This window comes from Polyodon spathula, chromosome 10, assembly GCF_017654505.1.
Source record: "Polyodon spathula isolate WHYD16114869_AA chromosome 10, ASM1765450v1, whole genome shotgun sequence".
In the NCBI taxonomy this organism is placed as follows: domain Eukaryota; kingdom Metazoa; phylum Chordata; class Actinopteri; order Acipenseriformes; family Polyodontidae; genus Polyodon; species Polyodon spathula.
The window spans coordinates 5,902,674-5,926,648 of record NC_054543.1 but is presented as its reverse complement, the minus strand read 5'-3'; the positions used below and the strand labels follow the sequence as shown (position 1 = coordinate 5,926,648).

Below are 23,975 nucleotides of genomic sequence, written 5' to 3'. Positions count from 1 at the left end.
ATAAAGGGCTTTGAAAATATGGCCAACTGATGCTTAACATTTGGCACCATTGCAAAGTGGCCAAATTACTTTTAAGTAATTAACCTGTATTGTATGCTTCACATTTTGGATTTTTCTGTTATAGTTTTTGGGTTGTTTTGGGTGTTTTCTGAGAAATCTAAACAAATACAAAAAAAAAAAACAACCCACAAAAAAGAACTCCATGATATATTTTATTTTTTTTGGTGGGCTTACAAAAGTTGCATTTCAAAAAAAGCTATATTTACAAATATCCACAGCATTAGAAATGCTCAGAACTGCCTCCCTGAATCTAACCTGCTTTCATGTGAAGTAGTTTGTTGACACTGCTTCTCTTTGCTCCCCTGTCTTGACTGGTTCTGGATAAAGTCTCGCCATGGGCTGCCTGGTCACAGCGGGGTGGAGTGCTCAGTCAAACCGAGCATGATTTCTAAATGTCAATCTCATAGAAGCACTTTTTTTTTTTTATTTTGTAACCATTTGGTATCGATGTAGACATTTTAATTTCCAAAATTAAATTACTAAAAATTAAAAAAACCACTAGAATTTGGATGACACCAACTTTTTTTGGTATTTTTATTAGGGAGGTGGAGAAATGAACAACATTTGAGGGATTTTGATTGGACACTGTGTTTACCATAATAACTGTGCTCACTGTCAAGTAGTGGACAAACAGTAATAAGAGAAGACAAGACCTCAGGTTTTACTTCATAAACTATACAGGAGGGCTTTGAACGCTAACATTGAATGTGAAAATGAATGAAGGCAGAAGCACCAGTGTTGCTGTGTGACAGTATCTGTTTTGTGACGAAGTGGCTAGTAGCTGTACAACGCACATTTGCAGTTCAGCATCTCACTGAACCGCTAGTTTGAAATGTTTTTTTTTTTGTCCTGATCATTACAGGAGGCCGGCACAGTGGCATTTATCCATATTTCATGATTCAGCTTCTGTAAGCGCGCCGAACAGACTCGTTAAGAGAAACAATAACCCACGGGATGGCGCACTGAAGCTGTGAAAATTAATTGCTAACAGTGCAAGATGTTCTTCAGCTGGGCTGCTGTGTGTAAATAAAAAATTGTGTTTGTGCTATCTCACCAAAATATAAATACACATATGCGTTTCGAGGCAGATAGCTTCACGGTGTATGCCAATAACATTCTGTGGTAACCAGAACGATGTGGATTTCCACATCGCAATCTCATGCGAACTACAGCAATGCAGTACGTTGCTATAACAGAGTGGAAGGGTTTTGTCACAGATATCTGCTAAACTTTGTCTCCAGTCCACAAAAAAACAAGCACGGTAGAAAGTTAAGATTGACACAAGTTGTGGAGGAAGTATTGACAGAAATCACTATGCAGTCAACAGAAGGCTCTGTACAGTAGCCAGCAATATAATCGGAATGTTCCATTCTGCAGAAGGTGGTTTGTGAATTTGTTTTATTTCATTATTTTACATTCGCTGCAGTTTAAAACCCTTTCCATGAGGCAGAGGAGCTAGGCTTTGTTTGGGAGCTTTCAAAGCCTTTCATTTATTTTAGGAGTACACACTTCTCTTTAAGCCTGATTACTGACTGGCTTCTGAGCGCCTGTGATCAAACAAATCCATAAAAACAAGTAGGCAGGTCACAACAACAGAGACGTGCTTGCTCATAAAAAAAAAAACTTCCTCTTACAGCAGCAGAATTAGTTCACGTAAAAGACATTCAGAAATCTGCTCACAGCGGACTTAAGGGCAGGGTGTGGAAGGGGGGCAGGTTAAAGGTTACACTCTGGTGTGTCAGATGTACTCGGAGGCAAGATCAGACCTCAGCCGGGCTTATTTAGACTACTGAAAGATACAAAGTGAATCTAAATAAAAGAAAAAATGCATGAGATAGGAAACTCTCATACTTCACACCCATACCAAGTTGCTCTTAAAAGGTCACACTAAGTTTGTGTGCAGTTGCAGCCTCATTATTATAATTACAAAAACTAAGACTTGCTCGTTTCATAACATTTACTGTATAAAAGCAGTTCCTGAAAAGCCTTTGACAAATGAGTTTGAGAATTAAGGTTTTTATTTATTAGTTCTGTATTGACTGAGCCACATAATCCCTTTGAAACTGTGTTTTGAAAATGGCCAAGCAGAGAAATGAAAGCGCAGGAAAAAACATAGCCTCACCCTACTGTCAAAATCAATAGCTGAGACAGCTGGCACTTGAAACACAGAGGCGTATCCTTTCACAGACAATAAAAGACAAAAATAAAATTAAAAAACCAAGCATGACACAAAAGAATGAGCTTTGTAACTATTCGTTCCTCTGCTTGTTAATTGATTCATGAAGGAAACTGTATTGATATTTTAAATTACAAGCCAATGTCGCTAAAGAATGTTTGGAATTAAATACTATTTTTGTCTGTGCTGTAATTGTAATGTGTAATGTATGCAGTATTAAGCTGTGCCAGCCTGCATACCTTAACTCCTTACAACACATTCTCTCACACACACACACACACACACACACACACACACAAGCTATCAATTTGAAATCCACCATGATATTAACACCTATAATCTCTATGCAAATCAAAAGACCCCCTGAGTGTGTTTTACTGAATATCAGGGGGCGTGCTTCCTCCTCTCTACAGCTTTGTCTATTTGAAGAAAATCCAACCCTTCGGGGGTTAAGAATTAAGAATTTTTAAAAAAATGAATAATTCTATTTCTACCCGGAACAGAAATATCGGTCTACTTCCCAGCAGATTAAAAAGCTCCAACACCCAGCTGATGATATTCCAGATTCACAAAGACACAAGGTGGCACTCTGCCATCAGGCTGGACATGCCAGTCTCTTAATGCTTGGCCACTTTAACTTGACCACACAGAATTCATTGGTCAGTTTTTACGAATTCGGCCCTTTACCTCAATCCTCGATAAATGTGAGCTCCGGGCTTCAGGAGCACTATGAAAAGGTAGCGTTGGGGTGTGCACTCGCTCATGAACAGGAAATCTAAACACACTCAGGGCACAGATTCCTCATCTCGCATGACCCCTGCTGACCTTGAGGCTCAGCCACTGGAGCCTGTCGGCACACACTGCTGAGTCTTCATATCCCAACGGAAATGATAAATGAAGGCAGGATATATATATATATATATATATATATATATATATATATATATATATATATATATATATATATATATATATATATAAAATTCAGTCTACTTATTGATACTGTTCCACTTAACAGAAGCTAACCATCAGTACTGACCCTAGAATGAACCATGATGTGGCACTGACATTTCAATATTATAATTCTATGAAATGTTTTTAACCGGAACATGTGTACTTTTATTTTTTATATATGGATATAAATCTAGACACTCAATTTCCCTCTTCTTACAAGGATATAAACCCTGGTTCACTGGCTTAAATCTCGCACCTCAGCCTCTCCCATTGTGGGAATGCAGAAATACTGTGGTAAACCTTGGCATTGCATACAGTATTTTTTTTCTTGCCAGCAAGTTTTTTATTTCCCATGCAGGGTTCCTGATAAGATTACTAGCCAGTGACACTACTGTATCCACACAGTGTAACATGCCTTATTAACCCTGTTGGTTAGAGGAAATCTTTACAAGACAAAAAAGCATTGTCTTGCTTGTCGGACACTAACTTGTTGAGATCATTCTACACTTGGCACAGACTATGTCCACATTTTAAATACTGAAGGCAGAGTCCCAGTTCTGTTCTGAAAAGTCAGCATTTTTGCAGCACACTCTACAATAATGTACAGTGGGTATTCTTAAGCTTTGCTAAATGTTGTTCCCCGCTGTATTGTACTGCAGTCTAGTTACTTGAAATAAAACAAACGGCCCAGCATTTGACATTGACCTGATATACTGTAAACAGGTTACTGTACTTCAGCCATTAACTAACTACAGTACCTAGCCCAGGAAACAAACAACTAAATAATATGAGTAACGACTAGTATTCAGGTAACTGGTATATCCTACTCAGTACAGAACAGGTATAGTCTGCAATAAACCCAACCACCTGTACCTCCAGAGACGAATCACACCAATGGAATGTTGAAAACATTCAACAACAAGAAATGATTAGGACACTAATAGGGAACTATTTACCTACTTTTGCAGCTTTTCAATATGAAGCATTCATTACACATGCCTTTCATTCAAATGTAAAAAAACAAAACAACAAAAACAAAAACAACCTATTAAACACAACGTGTTTTTTTTTTTTTTTTTTTTTTTAACCGTATCATTTAAAGGTGTGATAAATAGTTAATGAAGTGTGTGTACACTGCGTGCTTGCTGTCTGTCCCCTGGGATCTTCCTTGAAAATGAGATCTCAATGGAATTATCCAGTGGAGAGAACGGTCTTAAAAAAAAAAAAAAAAAAAAAAACATTAAAATATCAAATTCATATGAAATAAACATGAACCATACCATACTAATTTCCTTCATATGCAAACATCCCAGGGTGCATTACAAAAACAAACAGCAAGCCGGAAGAGCTCCGAAGTGCTCGCTAGTGAAAGGCCAAATCAAAGAAATATGTGTTAAGCTCAGACTCAGCATTCTAGATACAATTTCAAAGCAAGTTCCAAATACAGGGAGGTTGAGAACTAGAAGCCCTTGTACCATAGATTTTTACTGGAGTTCTTGGAATTACCAAGAGACCACCGTTATCAGATCTCAAAGTACGACGCAGTTTAACGAATACGCCCAAATCACGCCAGTAGCAAATAGCATTATAAGTGAGGAGCAGGGTTTTGAAATCAATGCGCTGCCTCACAGGAAGCCAATGTAGTGACATTAAATCTGGGGAAATATTGCTAAAAGACATCAGCATAACCATTACCGTCTCACAGCATTACCTCAGACCTCCACATTCTTTTTTTGTTTTGCCACTAGATTCCATCCTCTTCCTAACCCTAACCCTTCATTATAAATAGAATGTTTGGAGACTTCTGCAGGAAATTCCCATTTCATTCTTCCCCAGGGCGTCAAAGGAAAGACACCCAGACCAACAGTAAGAATGGTGGCCCGCTCAAGGTTGGCTCACTTATCAAAATTCAATGAGGTTAAATAAGACTCTTCAGCTACCTAGTGGTGCAGGAGAGGAACTGTATGGTTAAGTGCACTGTCACAGAATGAATCTCAATTCCCATCATACAGGGCAATTCTGTGGAAAAATTGAACATGTGCGTCTTAAATGGATGAAGTGGTGGGGTCCCAAGAACATGGACAGACAGCGTGTTCACACAGGGCTTTCTACACAGCATGCCTTGTTTGGTGTGGATCAGATCTGGCGGGGGGCAAGATAAGATCAATATAATATTTAATACTGCAAAATTAAAATAACATTATTAATCAGCATTGGATTTAAAAACAAAAATGAATAAATTAAACAATACAAGTCCAGTATCATTCATCAGCTATGGGACTGCTCCCACATTAATTCCACTGACCTATTACTGCATTCTGTCACACTGCAGCGCACTTACTGTAGGTCGGAATAAAAGCCGGTTTCAACCACAAGGGACTTTTTATAATTGATTTCCAAAGCATTGTGGAAGTACATGTGCAATTGAGATCAACTGTTAATGGTTTCAGAACAAGATGTAGAGAAATGTACATAGAAAAGAAAAATCCATACATTTCAAAAAGACCCAGCTTCATTCATTGTAAACATTATTGTAAAACTAGACTACAATAACACCTTTGGGAGTCATTCCTTGCTAGAATCACCTTCTAATTCAAGTGAATAATCCAGTGACAGTTTGACAATGCAAGCCCTTCATCTGTGAGTAATGCCTGTTTCTTGTATCCTTGAACATACAGAATACGTACTTATGTAAACTTATCACATGAGTGGGGCTACTGATTTTCCATTCTGGGGAATAGCAAATTCCGGTTTTCAAAAATGACCAGTTTTATTTTTACCCACTTTATCAATTGATTGACAATTGAACATAAATATAATGTTGATAAAATAAGTACATTAATAAATATTACCGCAATTCATTTTTTAAATTATTATTATATTATCTGACAATGAATTAACGAGCTTTACTGTGTAAAGGATACAGTCACTACACTACCCACCGTTGATTTCATAAAGACATTATGTCTGGAGATACGCCTAGTTAAATTTCATTATGCATTATATTAAATTGCAACCAGGTGATACACAACACTGAACCTGTGTAGAGAAACGAGTCAGTCAACACGCCTTCTTTATCAGTGTTTTTTATATTTTATTCTGGGTTTTGTAATGCCAGTAAAACATTAAACTTAATTTGTGGAGTACTGTACATATGATTAATCTTAAATGGGTCTTTCAAAACACCTTCATTTGTAGACTGAACTACAGTGTCAATGGAAGACTGTGAATAGGATTCTCTCATAACTGTGCTGGACATTTGTTTTCTGAACTGTTGTAATATAATTACATTTTCCTGCTTATTTTTAGCCAGCAGTGAGCCCGTCTATAAACATTATGACATGACTGAAGTGTCTTCAGGTGCTTGACTTGCTATTACAGCAGCAAGAGTCTGATTGAAAATCTTGGATTTTAATTCAATTAATTAAGAAACGGTCGTGGTTTAACATTGCACAGCTTTATTAAATGCATGTAGAATGGAAAGAAATAAACGTAGCTTTTAGCTTACTTCGGGAAAGCCCCGCCTTCAGTGTAATACCTCTCTTAGGTCAAGGCTGTGTATCTTCACTCTGTCATGCAGCAAATGTTCAATGTTTTCAACATTATCTGACCCTATGCAATTTCAGGTTGTAGACACATTAGAAAAGGCTGTACGACTTTACAAAAGACGGCAAGAGTGTGGCTGATGGAATTCTGACCTGTCGCACAGGGTGGGAGACCCTCGACTCCACAAATTATGTCTGAAGTATGAACGAACCTTATTTCAGTATAGAAGAACACAGTACTTTGCATTTGTTGCTATCCTGTTCTCTACGTATTTACGACTGACAATGTGGTCTGAATGGTATTGACTCATACATGATCAATCGAATGACAGCAACATTTGCAGAATAGTATCATGCCATCCTCACACAGATTATCAGAAAATGTTTCAGCCGCCATGTTGAGTTTCATCAGAGACATGTAAGTGAAGTCACATGATATAGTGCAAAAATTCAAATAAATAAATAAATAAATAATTGGAGTTGCGAGGTAAAAAGGCAACACTGGGTAATTCCGTTCCCAAAACGCGCAATTCCGTTCCCAATGCCTAATTCTGTGATCGCGGAAAATCAGTAGCCCTACCTGTGCACCTGAGGCCATTTTCGAAAACTTGCATATCCATCTTTACTACTGCCATCCAATAATTAAATGAAATACTGTACCTATTTTAATGAAAAGAAATTAAACCGGTTGGCAATACTGTAGAATTGATAAATATGTCAGGTCTTGACACAAATTACTATTTAAAACAGTATGTGCTTTTAATTTAAAAAACAAAAAAAGAAAACAAACTCCTACAAGTCACTGTTTCTCATACAAGTTGCTTTTCATATTAGGCGTTACTTTCTGTTAAAAGGATATCTATCATTCTTGAGTTAAAAACAGACAGCTTCAGAAAAATTGATCGCGGCTCAATATCAGCTGCTTTTACCAAGCCGGTTCTCTTAACAACCCTGTCTTGCACAGACCTTGCTGGGGATGCACTAAACAAAATAATCTTTCTTTTTCTTTGTATAATGCTATCTAATCTTCTCCCCCGTCACTGTGTGCACAATGGTAGCAATACAAGGAAGGCCACACTTGTTTTCCTTACATTCAAATGCTCACTAGTGTGGCAGCCGCTATTTAATAACAATGCTAATAGTTTATCCCAGCAGCGACCAAGTGTCACTCAAGCACCCTGGAGTTTGCAGATGGTACGCTGTCTGCAGCTTTATGAAACACTAGAATCCCAGTGTTTTTCTGTTTTTAATTTTGTTTGTTTTTTTTGTTTTTGGGGGGGGGGGGGTCTTTTCAACATAATTCAGTGCTCCTGAAAGGTACATTCAAAGCAAAGGGAGACCATGTTCTCAGTTTCTTTAAAGAGCTGGCAGAGCGGTAGAGGGGTAATTCAGTCACCATGCATGCTAACTGTATCTACTGTAATATGCAGCCTCTCACAAGAGCCAATATGATACATGTGAACCTAAGGGGTGCAAAGACACATTAAAATCACGATACAACAGCCATCACTAAATAATATAATAAGTGAAGGTCCTGATTGGCTGCTTTGTATGAGAGATTGTGTCCCCTTTAGTGAACGTGTACTCTATGCTAGGTTATGTTCACCAGAGCTAATGAAGTTTCACTATTTTCAGAGGGTGTTTATAGGTTTCCATCTACACCATGAAATCAGCTTTTAAAATTAAAGCTGGACCAGTAACAATCTTAACTGGGGCTGACAGAGTCTCAATTCAGACCGGTTTGATTCCGGTCTGCTGCTGATGGAAACAAACTGGACTGATTTTCAAGTTGATCACAATGGCAGATGGAATGGTTGCATGTGTTGAATTTAAAAAACTGAAATGTAATCCACCACACACTGTATCAGCGTAACCCTTTACTGCTCTGGCTAGGTTCCCATACTTGTTTAATGCCTATTTTCCGAATGTCAAATATATTGGACGCAGGGCATCTTCATTTAAATAAATATACGATTATGAATGACTTGTAAAAACAACAAACATTATGTAGTATTAATCACTGCAACCAAACTTCAGAAACTTTTTTTTTATTTTCTTCTCATGGATGAGAACAAATCAGGGCAGATTTGTATGGAATGACATTTAGTCAAAGCTAACCCTACAGTACATCAATTTCACCAGGTTCATTAACTGCTGCAAGGAGAACCCTCCTTTTAAGAGAGTGGAATCCATAAACATGCCTCACAATTACTCTGCTGCTATTTGATCTCACCTCCGGGGTTTTTAGTGTAATCTTCATTTATTTTATTATGTGCTGCTTATTGTTTACTCCACAGTGAAATTCTATCTGCCTTGTTTGTCAGAGTTTTTACATGACGGGGTTAGCATTGATTTGTCAATCAATTTTAGGACATAAGCTCTGATTGCTTTAGGGAGCTGCGTGACTTGCTAGAAAAGAGCCTGGTGACTTAGTGTGTCACTAACGAAACTAAATCATGTTATACTTGTCTCTGTGCCCCCCATCAAGCCTTAACATGCTGACTGTTCCTGGACTGACAGTTCACTTTTTTAAAAATGTGTAACATTGCTATACATTCTGTTACTTGAACCTGAATCTCGTCAAAAAAAAACAAAACAGGAGTATATTTAAATGAGAGAAATAAATAAAACAAAACTCTCTCAAATTGTCCCAGTGATATTGGTCACACCGTGGCTTACAAAGCGCCATGTGTAATAATCATAAAAAATGTCTCTTCTGTATACATACCAAAGTAAACAACTAAACCTGGTATTGCCCAATGCTTAAAACTTAACAACTTTTTTTTTTTTCCAAGCACTCTTCAGCTTTAACTTCCCTTGAGCAGAATAAATGCTCACATGCTGCTTCTTTATTCTTCTGTTTTATGTGAAGAATGAGCATAGTTGTCTTATGGACAGCTGGCGCCTAATCCTTAAAAAAAAAAATACCCTTTCACTGAATGACTTCAATAAGGCTCAAGTGTGCAGTTCCCGGGTGCATGAAAAACCTAGCTATTGCCTTAAACCCAGAGGCTGCGTGGTCTGGTGATTAAAGAAAAGGGCTTGTACCCAAAAGGACCTGGGTTCAAATCCTGGCTCACTCACTGGTTGACCTTGAGCAAGTCACTTATTCTCCTTATGATCTCCTATCTGCCTTTTGGGCGAGACGTTGTTGCAAGTGACTCCGTAGCTGATGCTCAGTTCACACACCCTAGTCTCTGTAAGCCGCCTTGGATAAAGGCATCTGCTAAACAAATAATAATAATAAGAAATTATTTTTTTTCACCCAAACATTTACAAGTATTGCAATGAAGGAGGCTATCTGTCTGTCCTCCAAGGGAAGTGCAAAAGGAGGTTTTGCTTGCTTTTCATTTGCCTGACTTCACTGGATCCTGCACAAATGTTTTAGAAGGATATTACACTAAGACGAAAACATGCTGGCTCTTTCTTTGTTAAAGGTATCCCAACAATAATTATATATCCTTATTTTTTTGCAGTGTGAGCCCCTTCACTCACTCACACACACACACACACACACACACACACACAAACTTCACTCATTCCAGCCCGGTGGTTTGAAGAAAATAAGCACATGCACTTGTCTCCTTAACTGCCCGCTGAGTTTCAATGTATTTTGTGCTGATGGCAGCGGTGACCATATCCGCTCCAGCAGAAGAGACATTGCAAGGGAAGACTGCAAGCTCTGGTTCACAAGGTGTTTATTTTGCAAGCCAAGTGAAAATCGCATTACAGAGGCTGAGTTAACTGTCAAAAGTCAAACACAGAGCCTTTTAATCCAAATGTAACTACCACTAAAGTCATCAGGTGGGCACGTATATATAAACCACGGTGAAATGTGAATCTGAACAAATAGCAGAGAAGCTCAGTCTGATGCAGTTCAACCATGCTGTAAACCACAGGTTCTGAAACTTTTTTACCTAAGGACCCAAAACCACGTCTCGCTGCATTCTCGAGACCCATCTCATATTTGACAACGCAAATAAAAATTTTAATATACTACTGAAAAAATAAAGTAAAAGTTAAAATCCCAGGGAATGAAAAATAATTTTAATAGGCTTTTAATGGGAGCAGTGAGGTTCTTGGAAATGTGCTACAAGCATGACATTTCTTGGCTCAGTCTTTGATAAAGAAACTCTGAAATCATGCTCTGGCCTCAGTCAGTGGCACTGGAACAATTTTTAAAGTGGGGGTGCTAAAAGCCATTGAACAAAACTGTAACCCCTGCATATGATGGAAGCCATGCAAACCAAGGGGTGCTGCCGCACACCCAGCACCCCTAGTTCCAGCTCCCCTGGCCTCAGTCGGTTCCTATACTTGTTCTTCAAGTATGACAAGGTTGAAAATCCAGACTCACACAGGTAGGTGCTTCCAAAATGCAAAATAGTATTTATAGCTATTTTAGCCAAGCATGAAAAGTTTTCCCACTGTAGATGGGAAATCCAGAACGTCAACAGTACGAAGGTCACTCTAAAATATGCATAAGAACACAGAACACAGAAATTGGACTATATAACAATGGTCAAAGGTGCTTTGGACTGTTGATGGATGGACAACACCTGTGCCTTCTGCCAGTTCTGTTGTCAATTCAACGCTTGTCTTCTTTCTATTCCTTAAGGATATTATCTTCAAATATTGCTCAACCTTGTTAGACAGCTTTTTGGGTCTTCCAGTCCTGGATTTGTCAATTCCAGATGATGTTCTGTACTTGTTGATTATGCTTCAGATACCACACCTTGAAAATCAAGTGATGCAAGCTATTTCACTCAATGCTTTTCCTTCTTTATGCAACTCAAGGTTGTTAAAATAGTAGAAAACACTAGTGGAGGCTTTGAGTAAATTGTTGATGCTCATAATGCATCAGAGTAGAAAAATGCAACAGGTCTAAGACTTTTGCACAGCAGTGTATATGTAGGTCACATTCAGGGGTGGTATTTACTTATTTGACTGAAAAGCACAGTGTACCGGTATCTATGTGTTCAGTGTAGTTTTGTAAATCTCTTAAATAAATTAATCTCTGATAATAATAACATTAATAATAATAATAATAATAATAATAGTTTGCTTTTTTAATAGTTTGCTTTTTTCTTTTTTCACCACAACAGCATGAAACATCAATCAATACGAACTTCATCAATAATTGTGTATTGCAACGCAAAAGATTGTCATTATTATTCAGTTAAATATGCTATTCTTATAAATCGAATTTGAAATTACTTTTCCACTGTCAAAACACTGCTTGCCAAAGTTGGCCGCTCAATTTATTTTTAAAATGTTGTGCAGTTGTCCAACTACAACAATATGCTCCAGCAGTTTGTGCATGCATAATGCCATTAAAAAATATACATGAGGAGATGGCTTACTTCTGTGGAAAGGAAATCCCAAAAGCTGCCTCTCTGGGGAATAGGTTTCAGAATGTCTACAGAGGGGTTTTAAGTAATTTGCAAAACCAAAGTGTGGAAAGCATTTCAAAAGAAGCATTTCTCCTGCTACTTGCTTATTGGTATTTCAAGCATTCGCTCATCCTTTGAAAACGTTTTCCAAGCCACATATCTTGAAGAAGACAGTGCCTCTTAAACAAGAACTCCCCTTCATCAGCAGCACCCACAGTACTAGGATAATTAAACTGTCACAAACCCAGCTCACTGATTGCGCAGTATATAAGGCAAGGAGTAGTTATCTGATCTAAAAAGGTTTGACGCAAAGACTTATCAGTGTTTTAAAAGGGTCATGCAAGTGTGTGCTTCAGGCTGGTCTACGGTATGAATTTATAAAAAGGCATCTATCAGTAAGTACAATATTTGATATTTTACTTTTGTATTTATATCAAATTTTACACTCGCATATAGTTTTGATTACACTAAACACAATTTCAAAACCCACTATCAAAGCTGCTACTAGTGTGAGGTATTGTATAACTACAGCGCAAGACACCAGCCAGGATTATTCAATAGAAGGCTGCATCTATTAAACCCAAGAGAATGGGTGTGTACCAAAAAGGAAAGCAACCTCTCCCTGTGACCCCCCTTGGAATCTCACTGGAATTTAACTGAACACTTCACCTCCAAACAAAGAAGCCTTCCCTGCTTCTCAAACACAATCCTTTTTTTTCACAGCCAACATCTGATTTTTTTTATTACAACATCTGCTAAGAAAACTTCAGGAAGCCAATTAGCACCTTTTAGAACGGATTTTCAGAACAAGCCGATGAATTATCAATTGGTCTTTTAAGACTTTATGTGAATTATAATACCTCTTATAATGGTATGCAAAATGCCAATTAACATGCTGTAATAAAGTCTTTAGCATTCAACATTAAGCGTCAGCTCTGAAACAGTTGATCGCTATTGTAAACTGCTGCTTTCAGATACACTTTCCCCAGCGGTTTACAGCCGGAACCACCTGTAAAAGAAAGCCAATGTACTGAAAACAGGCAGGAGCAGAGCGATGGGAAATACAGTGTGATATAAAAGAGTGGAGAGAAACATTGTGTGACACTGCTTTCAGACGACCTCTTCATTTCTATACAACAGGCTTGGGACTGATTACAGTGCCCTATACAGTAGGCACAAGCAGCTTTACAACTGGAGCCAGGGTGAAGCATGCACCAAATGTTATTCCAACCCCCCCCCCCCACTGTGAATGTACAATTTTTTTTTTTTTTTTTTTTTTTTTTTTTAAACACAGAATGCCTAGATCACAGATCACGATGAAACACAACACATTGTCTTGCAGTATCTTCCAATATCTTTTCGTTTGCCTTCAAATCAAGTGGAAATTGCTCAGGATACTGAGTGTGAGTGCTGGGCAGTATTTTAGGCACACATGATCTCCGCAGATAACAGCAAATCCAACAGCACAGAACTCCCACCACATGCACAAGCCATGAAGCAGCACTGATAAATATAGCATGGACAGGTTTCAAACATCAATCTCAACCTTTGATGCCAAAAACAGTTATGATTAATGTAAATACCCGTACACAGATACAAATACTCCTGAGGGTTAGGCTACGAATGCTGATCCACTGATTCGCACTGCAGTTTCTAGAAGGCAATACCCCCCACCCTTCCCGCCTTCAAAACACCTTTATTATGTTGTAGCTGCTCTCTCATCCTTACAAGAGCCTGTATTGTCCCTTTGTACATATCACACAGAGGGATTAGGCTTCCTTTCTTCTACCTGATTACATGCTATCTGCTCTGCTCCCAGAAAAAGACATCTAGAACTGCAATTATCTTGCTATCTAACTGTGTTAAATTGAATAAAAACAAAAAAAAAAGAAATCCAGAATAGTAAATATAGCTATCACTGCATGACAGGAAATATGAGGCTTCAGGACTGCACCAACATGATGTCACATGAAGACGATTCAACGCAGAATATACTTGACGATGAGGAGAGTGAAGATGAATCGGACTAAAAACTGACCCTGCAAATGAAAAATGGACTTATAAACGTGTTGGTCTTTGAAAAGATATTTGTAGTGAATGCATATTAGTGCAGTGAATCATACACTTTGTTAAAACTGTTCTGATACGTATATTAATCTATCTCAAATCAGTAACTTTTTGTGTTAATGCATTTTTGTTGCTTACAGTTTTATTTACCCAACAAATGTTAGATTAGGGTTCTTAACTTGAAAAACGTCAAAGTGCTATCACTTGCATAATTACATAATACTTGTTCACTGGTATGAAGATCATTTGGTACCACTTTCTCTGTCTGGCCAATGGACTATTTATCTTGGAGGTGGAGGGTATTCCTTTGAAAAGGGACGGGAGTGGTAGTGATGTGAACTAATCACATGACATGCAGAGACTATTGCCCGGTGGTGTAAGGATGTGAGGGCAAGAGTTAAATCTATTTTTGCTCCTATAATGAGGTTTTAGCCAATCACAGACCAGAAATTCCAGGCTAACATTCTGGATCTACTTACACGTTCTGCAATACAGCAATAAAAAATATATTTATCTATATTGAAACCCTGAACAAAGCTCTTTGTTTAAGTTTATATCCTAGGATGTTTTTTTTTGTGTGCGGCAGGCTGTAGAGCTGAGGAAAGTGTCTTGATCTTCAGAAAACACAGCATGGGGTCTTTATTCTGGGTGATAAAGAGTACAGTGGCTCACTGCTTTCAAAGGATACTAGGAAGTTACTACAAAGCGTTTGTCATTTGTACAGTACTAAGAAGCAGTTTTCTAACTGGCTCAGTGAAAGGAAGCCACAGACTGTACAGAAGGACATGTACACAGCATATCTTGTACAGATGGATTCCACCTTATGAAAGCTTGCAATACAGTAGTAAAAGCATAGCAAAGTGTATTAAAGCATGCTCAAGCATCAGTAAGCATGGTAAAGCAAATTAAAAAAACATGGTAAACTGTGGTAAATGCACAGCATAACCATGGGAAAAGTATGCAGTGCAAATGTACTATAGTCAGCTTATAAAAGTGCAGAGCATTGTAAATGCATTATCATTTACAGTACTGCAACTCTTCATGTCTGCCCTCTGAACTGGGAGAGTATCCCATAACATTTAGGACATGTTGTTCCAACTGCCATTATATGCTTTTATTGTTTTACTGGAATTCTGAAGTAGCCAATTCCAAATCTGGATAAATTCCCAAATCCAATTTAAAAATACTATGTTATATCCTGGTTGGGCTATCCTGTAGTACAACTAAGAAAAAAGAAAACGAAACATTTGAAGAACATCCAATGACACCATTTGGTCCACAGAGACCAATTAATAGCCGATATTTAAATTGACCCATGCATTAATATCAATGAAGTGTGGTACACATTACAAAGCTAGTCTCTTTTATTCAGCTCCTGTCAACTGTTTCCTTATGATGGCCTTTAAATTCCTTATCTTTTCCAACATGCTCAGAGCAGTTAATATGCATTTGCATCAGACAGATTATTATAAAAGCAGGTTCATTTTACATTAGTTGTACAATATACTAGAAATCAAAAATATAGTCCCAGCAGGCATGCCTTACTGCTAGTAGAATGCACCTGCAGTTGAAGAATATGATCAATATTGAACTGTTGGTTTAGATTTATCTAAAGTCTGTGATGAATCAAAGGTGCTAAAATGAACTGCTGTGTACAGCATGATTCAGAACACAAAGCTTGGGCCTTGAGGACAAAATAATACTTTCAGTTATAAGTACTTGGTTAGAAAACAAAATAGAATGCAAAAACCACAAAGGAAAGAAGCTAAGTCTCCCCTACACATCTCAAAGATTTATATCTTACTTGACTCAAAACAGCAGGCCTTTTTTTCTCACTATCAAAATAGACACAGATAGTGTGAAATATACATAGTATAGTAACCTGCATGGGGGAAGGCAGCAGCAGGGCTGGTAGGTGACCTAATCACATAGGAAGACATAAACCCTATATACGCTCCTTGCAAAGGAGCCGACTCTTGTACAGCGGTACAAGCACTATGCTTTAGTGCAGAGCTTCTCAAACTCGGTCCTGGGGACCCCCCTGCAGCTGCTGGTTTTCATTCCAACTTAGCTCTCAATTACTTAACTAGACACTTAACTGAACTGTTAATTTGCTTAATTAGATCTTTTTACTTGTTTTCAGCTATAGATAGCTTTAACATTTGATAAGTGTCTTGAACTGCAACTTTAAGAGCTGAAAACAAGTAAAAATGTCTAATTGTCGAGATCCCGGGTTCGCGCCCTCTCTCCGCCTGTGTGTGGATTGCCTCGCCGTGTGATGCGCCTGCCTACGGGAACCGAGATCGTTACTTTATATATATATATATATATATATATATATATATATATATATATATATATATAATACATTATTGATATGTAATGTGAATGTGTCTTGAGCACCTCTTTTTGTTAAAATTGTTCTAGAGAACTCAACTCAAGCAGACAAAACCAAGCTATTTAAAATTTTTAGACAGCAAAAAGTAAACAAACCAGATAATGCGTGCGCACCCTTAGTGATCTCTATGGAAAGCTATCTGGGACCAAAATGCGTTGCACTGCTTAGTGAATCTCATGGGACTAAAATGCTTCTTTTAAACAGTACCCAACTTCCTGTTGTGTAGTGTGTGTGTGTGTGTGTGTGTGTGTGTGTGTGTGTGTGTGTGTGTGTGTGTGTGTGTGTGTGTATATATGTATATATATATATATATATATATATATATATATATATATATATATATATATATATAGTTGTGATTATGATTATGTGGAATGTAATAAACGAGAACCAAAACATTGTCCCCCCCCCCCCACCCCCCCTTCACTTTACAAGCTCACTTTACAACGCCATTTCCACGTTTTTGTTTTGTTTGAAGTGTTTAAAGTGAAATTTCAGTTTTCGTTTGCTTGTTCGGCTACAAAATGGCACAAGTAAACCTCAGCTAAGCATTTTTATGTGTGCTCTATCTCATATACATACCAGGGAACACACTGAGCTTCACATCAGTGAAGTCACTACTGGTGTCCAAACAGTCAGAGTTAGCAGATCACACGCACCCCATGCTATTTCTTGTAAGATGCTTGGGGGTCCGACAGCTATCCAATTATAACTTCATACACATTTTCAAAAATGAAAAATTACTGCTGAAAACACCTTGGCAACAATTGGTACTTTAAATGCCTCACTGTATTACGAGTTTAACACCCGCTTCTTGAAAAATCATTAAAACTAAAAAGCCCTGTGACTTCACTATCAAGTTTGTTGAATTTACACTGTTAAAAAAGTTAGTGTGAAACACTTTCGGAAACTACTATAATTAATGCATTTTCACAAAAAAAAAAATAGTGTGAATGCCGCCAAAACTCACCGGCGTTGAGAAGCTTATATAAAAAAAAATAGCCACAAACCCCACCCCCCCCAAAAAAACATAAACTATCATTTGTCTTTTCATACAACGCGTTAAGTAATAAAACTGCATGACAAAAGATGCACAAATGCGTAACGACCTAAGACACAGTGTACCACTATGAACCTAACAACACTGTCTTACCAGTGAAGCGCGAGTGTAATTCGCCCTAGGTGTAGTCTCGACTCAAAAACAACAGGCAATTGTGTATTACAGACATCTCAATTAAAAATAGTAATAACAAAAACAAATAAATAAGAAGTGTAATATTCGTCAAAACTAACAGTAAATAAATATGCAACTAAATACATGTACATGGTTGCTATTGCAAAACCTTAAAATAAAAGTATTACTACAAAGGCGGTAAATAATGTTTCAAAATAAAACAGCACACAGTTTTAACGCAAATTAGTATGTAGTCCCTGATGCGCAACGAAATGTTGGGACGTTTTTGCCAGTATTTGGTCCCAGCTGCGCAAAGAAATGTTGGCACGTTTTCGCCATCTGTACACTAACAGCATAGCTGAGACCGTGCAGTCATTAGCAAAAGAAGTCTTGTTTTCTTTCTTTGATCCCACACGAGTTTTCGAAGGTCTAAACCGACAGTAACCTTGCTGATCTGTGTTTGCAGATGTGTCCCAGCACATTCAGCACTAAGCAAACAATACAAAACCCAGCAAAAACAAAAGACTTCCACTCTCTTCCCTCCTCGCTCCCTCTCCCTTTTCAGTTACTGCAACTAAGAAAAGGCAACGCTTCACAGCTAACCCGCTTAACAAAGGTATTCGTCTAAAATTCAAATCAAATAATGACAGGGAGGTATTATCCCATTATACTAGCGGGATACACCAGCACTGGAAAAACAAACAAAAAAAAAAAAACCTCCCGCTGTCCCGTACCGACCTTGGTTCTGTGAACTATGTCCAGTGGTTTCTGTTCTACGCGTATTACATAATCTGACGACAATATTTTGCTGATTAATTGACACCCTTCATTGAATTAAATTAGTTTGTTGATCCCTAGACTTAAAACGAGGATGAACTCATCAGCGCCAAAAGAAAAAAAAATGTATTTTTTGAGGTTGGACTGAGGGAGTTTGTTATGTGACCAAAGCAAAGATGTCCTCAGAATACACACAGAACAAGCTCGTCCCTTTTCTTGGGAGGCGCAGTGAAGCGAAAACACATGGACATTATGCTGGACAGACACACTACTACAACTAAAATCTACATCTTACGAAGAAAAATACTATAACACTACTCTTACCTCAATATTAGATGTATATTACAAGCACAATCAATGACGTTATGTACACAGGAACATAACCATCATCTTTTTCGTTTCCTATCGATCTTCTCTTCAGGACAACTGATCCACCTTAAAAATGACAAAAAAAAAACAAAAAAAAAAAAAAAAAAAAAAAAACAAAAAAAAAACCAACAACTTAATCCTCCAAGCTCTAACTGTGCAGACTAGAAAGCAATTTCCGATGCAGGAACAAATCGAGAGACCTTTCTTCTCTCTTGGAGTATGTCTAGAAAAAGAGACGATGTTAATTTCTGAGTGATATATGCCCTCAATTAGCAACAGTAATGGTATTTGGTTTAAGAAAAGCCTCTTGTTTTCTTTTCTGATATGGAGAGAGGTAGGGTCTGAATGCGTGTGTGTATGTGTGTGTGTGTGTTTTACAAGGCGGGGTCTCTTCCTACAAACCAATGACACAAACACACATGAGCCAGCCTCGCCCCCAGTAGATAGTCTCTGAATTTTGGAACAGATAGCAGTCTCCTGGGATTGCTAATTTGCTGTAGATACGAGATGACCTCGCTGCTCAAATGCAAAGAACAAAAATTGATTAAAAAAAAAAAAAAAAAACACATGGGTGCTTTACTTTTTCTTTGTCAGAGAAAAAGTTACCGCTTGATGTCAGACCGATACGTTTTGCTTCGTGTTAACAGGTTGGGGAAGTAATGACACCAGTGAAAGGTATTTAGGTGCCAGTTAAATCGCAAGATGACCAGAAACAGACAGCAGTAAATTTACATCCCTGAAAATAACAACATCACTATAACAGACAATCTCATCATACATTCAATCTGGGATTACAAACATGTACACTTCAATAATTATTGGAACCTTCTCATTAAACTAAATTGAATCTCAGTCATTATTGTTCCTTTAGCTGATACTTTTGGGTTATTTATCTGATGCTCGATCTATGACAATTTTGACAATCTGCAAGTTATATTATTGGTTGGTTGAGTTCTTGCTAGAATGTGTTCATTCCTGTGCACGACCACTTACTCCCTTTTCATTGCAGTAATTTAAGTATAATCAGCAAAAAGCTGATTATGTTATACTATGTCTGCCCAACGTAAAACCAGGCTTTATTGTTGTCTGTAGCGATGAACTGAGTGTGTTTGACAGCGTTGTTTATCTACAAATCAGACAGCATCCTTCCCTCCCTCACCAATTACTGTTTATCCTCACTGTGTCTCCATTGAACACACTACATCTCTTAACTAATGTGTGACCACCTATGTTACATATATAAATGTTTTTAGTTTACTTATACAGATGTAGCATTAGAAAGTGGTACATTGTCACAATGTGGTGCACGTACCAAAACGTGACCTGTGTAATGTCAAAAAGTGGTACACTGACAAATTGAAAGTGATACGCTGTCAGATTTTGGTACATGTGCAATCAATTGTGATCTGATTCATTTTTTTGCAATTGTAACGTTGGAATGTATTGTTTATTAACTTTAATAAATGTGGGGAACTATAACAGAAGCAGTTTACTCACCACCAGTGCTGTTTACTTTCAGTCACTCACATTCATGGTTGCTGCTGCAACAGGCTTCGGACAACAAAAGAAAATCCCACTGCTGCCACCGGTCTGTAGGCCTGTAAAGTTTATGTGTTCTCTTCAGAGTAGCCAGCCGGGTTCATGAAGTGTATAACAATGTCCAATGTGTATAACAACTAGAAACAATCAATTTCTCTAAAAAGAAAAAAAAACAAAACATTATTCACAACAAACAAGACAAAATGAGAAGTCCAACGCAAAGTTGCACAAGTAAAAAAATGTACAAGACCCAATTGCATACATGTCTTCAGGCTTCTTATTCTGTAAGCCTCAAAACATAGCCAAGACCCTGATTTTGCCTGCTGCAAAATATTTTTGTTCTGTTATGTTTGGGGAAAGCTCTGCTATATAGGTTGGTGCAATTCCATTGTCAAATAACACAGTGAGTTGCCGAATTTCAGGATTTGCCAGTGATGTGAAAGCGTTGGACTACATCGAGAGAAGCCAATTCTATGCATACAACTTGACAAAACAACCAATATCACACAACTGCTTGCTTACATCAGATTTTGGCACAAAGAGTCACTTCTGGAGGAGTTTCATTTTTGCCAAACCCTTCCAACACATCATTTTGTAAAAGCTTAATCCATGACTGGAGAGCAACAAAGGTTTGGTCACCCGAGTTCAGCAAGTAGCCCCCTGTGCATAAAGAAGCCTTGACTGCAAAGAAAATGCCCCAGACACCGAAGACAGTTATGTAGCAAACAGTGCATCCAATTAATTTTATAAAATAACGGCCACTTAATGCACATTTATTTTTGGTTCTGTGCCTGGAAATGGGATCTGATCAGCAGCACCTACTATTTCACTGCTTGCTTACTTGGTTGATATTTTTGACTGTCTGAATTCTTTAAATGCATCTATGCAAGGCAAGGACGCAAATATCCTCCTCCTTACAGACAAGGTAACAGCTTTTGTTCAAAAACTGTACAGTTGGGCAATCAGATGGAAATGGCGACTTGTTTCCCACATTTTCAGATTTAATTCAAGATTGTGGCGGCACTGTGGAATACAATGATCTGAAAGCTCCCATTGCTGAACACTTGACGAGACTGAAAGAACAGTTCTGCGACTACTTCCAGAAAGATTGCAGCTCACTTGCCTGGGTTTGTGATCCGTTCGTCCACTTCTGTTGGTTCAACCAGTCTTTCAGTGGAGGTGGAAAAACAACTAATTCAGCTGAAATGCAACAACATAGTGAAAACAATGTTTTGGCACCCGTTCTTTCCCAAATTTCTGGCTCTTAGTTGCAGTAAAAGTGCTCCTACCTTTCGCTTCAACATACCTGTGCGAAGCTGGGTTTTCCAAACTACAGCATTGAAGACAGTAAAAAAAACACTGCTCAGGTGGGATGTGATTCAAAAAATGCTGGGAGCCCCTGATTTAAAGAAATCCTACAAATTATGCAAAGACTGTTGTCAGGGGGAATGTTTTGTAAACAGCCACACTTGAGTTGCTCAATGGCAGTGTACTTACAGTTGACACTGACATCTCTGGGATCTGGGTTCCAATTTTTGTTGATTCATTCTGCATGTGACTAGAATGCATGAAGAAAATACAAAAACTAGTAATGTAAACCAAATTAGCATTTACTGGAGATTTATGCAATACAATATATTACAAAGACAGAAGAATGTTTTAAAATTAGTTTGCTTTGACAGTGTTACTACTTGCAAAAAAGAGGGGGCTGTTATTTTGATAAAACAGCGGGCTAAGGGTTCGTTGGCGCATGCGGGAGACATCCATAGAGGGCAGCATTTTGCTACAAAGGCTGAACATCCACATGACCTGTCTGGGGTCCTCCTGGTTAATCAAGCTAGTGTGTCAAGTTAAGCTCGCAAGGTCTGTACACGGTTATCAGCTCCTGCAGTATTTCCAGGTCAGAAACTATGCGTATAATGAGTAGTAATAAAGATAAAGGGCCCAGTTCATTGTGTTTGAAGCTCAAAAAATATTTTAACAACAAATATATACTTGCATGCATCTAATTCAAATGTTAGTGTTAAACATTTTTTAGGGTTGGATAACTCGATTGGGTGTGTTATAGCAGAGATTTTTTTGCCAGCAAGGAAATATCTGCAATTTGAAGTAATTGGAAATCTGATCACATCGCCTCATTAATATTCAACAAATGCTTTATAAGGGACTTTCACTTCAGTATACTGTAATTCAGAAGTTTTAGATTTTTTTTCTCCAGATATTATCTATGATTTTCTACAGTTAAGAAGTGATGCTTCCTCGTTTATCTTCCATTCCATGTGGGCAGTATAACTCTTTGCCTTTTTCAGCAGAAAATATACAAACATTTTAAAAGTGTGTAGATTTATTGCATTGGTTTTCCTACACAACGTGTCTTATTTACTGGTATGTAAAAGGTTGTTCTCAGGAAATGAATATGGAATTAGATTAATCCAGATGTATGATTTGGGTTTTTCAGTTATATTTTTACACAGTATATTGCTGGCACGGACAAGTTGTCACCATTTGTCTGGGGGCAATACAGTGTACAGTATAAGCATACTGTATGGCTTTTGGATTTGAACTGTTCTTTAAGCACGCAGTTTGAAATGATCTTTAAGCACACAATATTTTGAACAATTGCAACACTTGACTTTATTGATCATCCATAAGTTCAGTACTCAATCTTAAACTCCTCTGTCCAACAGATAACATATTTGAGCAAATAAATGTTGCTTTTCTTGAGTTTTCAGTACCACCCTCTTCCCCAATTCTCTGTGTAGCATTTGGAATAAGAACTTTGCTTTCGCTATGCTACTTACTATATACTATGTGTCTTGATATATCTGGTTTACACTTCTTTATGAATACTTACCTCGCTGTTGGGGTCTGCTATGTCTGTAGCAGCAGTGCGTCTCGTAACAGGCACTGCCTGTTACACTTGCACAACAGGAAATGCATTGCAGTCCTTTGCTTTTTGAATGAGACCCAATACATGAATATTTTATTTGAATCCCTGCGGCATCAATTTAGAAGGACATGAAAGGTGTTTCAACTTGCTCTGTTTTGTTTCTTATGTATCAGTGTTCATATTTAAAAAAAAAAAAAGGTGACATTTGGAGCAAATAATACTTAGTACGTATCAGGAGGCAACCTTGTAATGTTAATTTACATAAATGTGCAGAATGTAAAATCATGGCTATATGCAGTATTTTGGGGGCTACATTGCTGGTGAAAAACAGTAAAACCAGCCTATATATTTTGTTATTTTCTCAGTAAAAACTAAAATGCTTTATAGTATAGCCCCATTCATGTTGTCAGACCTGTATAAATAATCTAAATAAGCAACAGCTTTGGATTTGTTACTGCAGAAAGATCTTTAGATTACCTTGTTGACAACTGAATACATTATCTAGACTACTTGGAGGTGCACAACCTTGATGGTAAATCACTTGCCTGTGTAACAAAAGGAAACAAAACTGAAAAGCGTCTTCCAGGGTGACTGCAAATGTAGGATATTTGAAGCTGTGCCTCCTCTAAAAGGATA

General features: G+C 37.8%; 1 protein-coding gene across 1 annotated transcript in view; it reads right to left on the bottom strand.

Moving 5' to 3' along the window:
- The window catches only part of LOC121321769 (C-terminal-binding protein 2-like), a 73,360-nt gene extending 54,372 nt beyond the window's left edge, over positions 1-18,988 (bottom strand). Inside the window, exon 1 of the mRNA XM_041260929.1 lies at positions 18,866-18,988. The gene's annotated coding sequence lies outside the window, so the exon portion shown is untranslated. The remainder of the gene's footprint in view (positions 1-18,865) is intronic.
- Positions 18,989-23,975: the final 4,987 nt, after the last annotated feature.